The 4,428-nt window shown below is 40.0% G+C and overlaps 1 long non-coding RNA gene across 1 annotated transcript; it reads right to left on the reverse strand.

Moving 5' to 3' along the window:
- Positions 1-2,938: 2,938 nt before the first annotated feature.
- On the reverse strand, positions 2,939-4,003 carry LOC141399341 (uncharacterized). The gene is made up of 3 exons (XR_012411824.1): positions 3,675-4,003; positions 3,498-3,612; positions 2,939-3,426 (listed from the first exon to the last, which is right to left on the reverse strand). It is a non-coding gene; the product is annotated as an uncharacterized lncRNA (long non-coding RNA).
- Between the last annotated feature and the right edge of the window lie 425 nt (positions 4,004-4,428).

Here is a 4,428-nt window from a genome sequence, read left to right on the forward strand (position 1 = left end):
AGGGGTGACGATTTGAAATCAATGCTGGCTATGATGATGCTGGAAATGAAATCTGACAACAGTAAGATGTTAGAAGAGATGTCTAGAAAGAATGAAGAAACTTCCAGACTTGTGATGGAAATGAAAGCGGAAAATTGCAGAATGGTTGAAGAAAATTCCAGTAAAATGATGGAGAAATTAGATGCTAAAATGGAAGAAAATTCCAGAAAGAGTGAAGAATATTCCAGAAAATTGGAGGAAAAGTTAGAAGAGAACTCTAGAAAAATCGCTAAGGGCATGGAAGAGAAATTAGAGGTGAATTCTAGAACAATTAACGAGAAACTCGAGAACATCACGATGGTGATTGAAAAGAGAGTAGAAAACGTGGAGGTACAAATTAGAGAGTTGGATAAAAAGATTTTGTCTGTTGACGAGAAATTCCTGGCTCAAGATGAGAAGATTCTGGGCATAGAAAAGAAAATGTCGAAGCTGGAAATTAAAGGCGGTCCAGTGAGAGCTATCCATAACACGTTAAAAATTAAGCCTCCAGTGTTCGACGCCTCTACATCTTTCAATGTGTTCAAATTAGAGTTCGAGACAGTGGCTGCTAGAGACTCTTGGAACGACAACGACAAGGCGGTAGCACTCCTTATGGCATTGAAGGGTGATGCTGCTGACGTATTACAGAGTATTCCCGCCGCTTCTAGGAACAACTATGGAGATATAATGGCTGCTCTTGAACGTAAGTACGGTAGTGAACACAAGCAAGAGATCTACCGAATGGAACTGAGGGGAAGAGTCCAGAAGCCAAATGAGACCTTACAAGACTTTGCGGCTGATATAGAGCGGTTGGCGCAGTTGGCATATCCAGGAGAGACACATCCATTGGTGGACCGCATAAAGATTGAGACATTTGCAAGTGGTATTCGTGATCCAGAGATAAAATTTGCGACGTATGCGGCACCGATAGAAACATTTGCAGAAACCGTGTCATTTGCCCTGGCCCAAGAAACCGCGAGGATGCTGGTGAAACCTAAAGCTTACAACGTGAGGAGGCTGCAAGTTGAGGACAACAATTCCCAGACCGTTGTCGATCCGCTAAAGGATTCACTAATGCGTGTGAAACGAGGGGCTGGTAAAACGAGAAAGACTTGCTACAACTGTCGTAAAGCTGGACACATTGCACGAGAATGCATATTGCAACGACCAAGGCTCAGATCCACCTCACCGCCTTCAAAAAGCGACGACCAACCGGTGGCCAAGAATCTGGAAAGAGAGACATCAGGTGAATCAAATAAAATGAATTCCGTCAATCACGAGGCGCCGCTGGCAGAGGATGAAAACGATGGTCCCACAATTTCTATAGCCATAGTCCAGCAGGAGAATCACAACCTAACGGTTAAAGGCTTCGTCAATGGTGTATTGCGTACCTTGACATTGGACACCGGTGCAACAAAGTCCATTATTAGACCGGATTTGGTAAAAGGGAAGGTATTGCCTTTAAATGGAGTCAAATTGCGGACGGCCACAGGCGAGACTACAACGGTGCATGGAAAGGCCTACCAAAGGCTGAGCATGGGTAGAAAATCTGTAAATTTCGATTTTATAGTGGCCGATATTGTGGACGAAGTCATACTTGGTGTAGACTTCATGATTGCCTTCGATATAAACCTGGACATAAAGCACCGTGTGATGACTTGGTCCAATGTGGAAATACCGATTAATGTGGGCTACAAAGAGAAGAAAAGCATGTGTCGCCCTTGTGCAGAATCTGACGAAATCGCTGTAGATGTCCGTACGCTGAAGGTGGAAGCCGCCGAAAAATGGCCAGTACGAAAGCGGAAAAACCTCGCAACGAGGAGGAAAAAGCGAAGATGTACGTCGAGGAAACGTCCATCGAAAAGCGGCCGTACAACAAGGAAGGACAAGTCCGATGAAGACCAGGTGGCACTTAGGAAGGTGACCACAAAGAAAGAAGGTATAACGTCAAGATTCCTGGAGAGAAAGCAACGTCCAGAAGAGCAGAAGTCCAAAGCTGACGCAGTAGAGGGTACATCTAAATCGGTTGCCACCACTACGAAACTAGTCAAGAGGAACAGGCTTAAGCGGGAGGCAGTGTGTTACCAATGCCCATACCACAGAGAGGGAACTGTGCCTATTCGGGACGAACAGACTTAAGCGGGAGGCAATGTTACGAATGTAACTGATAGTTTTAAGTTAGTTTAGTTTGATTTCCGTTAATTTAAAAATTTGAATTGTGACGTAAAGTTTTATTACGCAGTTACTTTATTTAAGCAACAACAACTACCATGTAGAACTCTCTTCATTATTCTAGATGTTACTTTACCTTTCATTAATGTGCTTTTATTTTGTTTTGCCATAATCATGTAATTATCGTTTAGTTTCTACTTCTTGTAATTCGTGTATTTGTTTGTTGTTGTAATTACGTCATTACTGGTCTACTTGTATGTATGTGAGTATGGTTGTTCGCTTAGTGCGAATGTGCGTCTGTGTGTTCGCTGCACAGATTCGAGAAGTTGCCAGATTACTGGATAATTCTAGACCAAGGAGATTTTGGATATAAATAGCGGTAGGAACGGCAACATGTGTAGTTGTGTTTTAAGCGTTGAACTGAACAGATCGGTTAAATAAGAGCTGCGTGCTAACTAGAGACTTGCTGTGTGCTTCGTAATTAAAGTCGGTTCTGAATAAGTGTAATAAAGTAAATAAAGCATTGTAGAAACGTAATCTAAAACGAACCCTGTTTTATTTGGTACAAATCGTACTGGGGAATAAAACAACGTCTACACGGAGATTAGTTAGATCTAATTCCGTAACAATATGATGATGTTAGCATTACAAAATAAAAAAACTTGTTGGGAAATAAAGGATGGGTGACTTCCGAAACATCAGTTTATTTGCAAATGTCTGAAGTATTGTGTTTTAGAAAGCCGTAATACTTAACTTATGTATTTCAAAACGTTATAGTTGCGCATTTTTAATGCATTTAAAAAGCAAATACAACATTACTTTTATTTCTGATTCAAACAATTGAATTAAACGTATTTGTTTAATCAGTCCGATGTGCCAACAGAGATATAGATACGTCTATATGAATTGGGTAAATTTTTCAGTAAGTATGGACTTGCCCCCGAAAAAAATTGTACCATCGTAACTGGCGCCGCATACACAATAGATATGTTTCCACATCCCCGAAAAGGAATATTGTGTCAATGATATGGGACAGCGTGTCTTTCGACACCACTTGTAGAGAAGTTTTTTTATGGCTGAAATACTCAACAAATGTTAGCCGACATTACGCTTCGCCACCGCCGAAAATGATGGTGATGCCAAAAACTTAAAAACGATCACTTAAACTGTACACTTTTCACGATTTGTGTGGGAGGTAGTGCTCCGATATAGTCAATATTCGGACATAATCCGAGTCTGTTAGAAATAATTCAATCCACAACGTTTGGATCAAATCGATTTCACCATTCGAGGGTTATCTTACGTACTTCCAAGTTTCGTTGTTTCCAGCAGGCTTTTTTGAGGTTTTTGGGCATTATCTCCGGAAGTATGGTTTTGCTCACGAAAAATTGCGCTATCCAAACCAAATTTTGTGTAGGTACACTAAGGAAAAGATTTTTTGATTAACCAAAACGGTTTTCATAAGAAACTTTGACGTTTTTTACACTTTTTTAAATATTCCAACTTATAAGCATCCGAAGCCTCGATTGTATCCCTCTAGGTTGTGTGTCATATTTTATCTTATTGTGAAGACTTCTGCTGATATTCCGAGATGTTTAAGTCCCTTCACGCTGTTATTACGGTATCCGCGAAAATATTTAGGTTTTCTTTAGTGGAAAGTGATGATGAGAAATCTTGATTAATGACTGAAAGATTCGACGTTAACATCTCTGGTTGCAAAAATACAATAAAAATGATTTGTTTGGATTGTTCACAGAAAGTTTCAAAAAATAAACAAGCTTATTTTGTTTTTGTTATGAAATGTCATGCCGTATTATTGTTGTTCTGTATTTGACACGCTCCCGTACAGACATACAGGGTTGCACTTTTTTAAATTTGACAGATGCGACTACCTTTTATCATTCTACCATGCACAGAAGACAACCAGTTGAAGTAATATCCAGAACCCAGGTTCAAACTTAAAAGGGGAGATATTAGGGTAACCCTAGTACTACCACATAAAATGCAACAATCTGGCAGCATCATGGCAGTGTTGCATGCATCAGTAGTTTTAAGTTATTATCTCTCTCTACTCATTTGGTCTGTTCCTTTACTTTTGAAATGGTAAAACCGTCAAAAGTAGTGAAAGTTGTAAAGTGCTCCCATATGAATTGTATGGTGTCTGAAGTAAAGGAACGCTTTTCGAGTAAAAAGTGGTAAAACTTGAAGATTCTTGCACGTAAAGGAACAAAGCTATTG

The sequence above is a fragment of the Musca autumnalis genome, unplaced genomic scaffold, assembly GCF_047663935.1.
Source record: "Musca autumnalis isolate F117 unplaced genomic scaffold, ASM4766393v1 scaffold_3, whole genome shotgun sequence".
Taxonomy (NCBI): Eukaryota; Metazoa; Arthropoda; class Insecta; order Diptera; family Muscidae; genus Musca; species Musca autumnalis.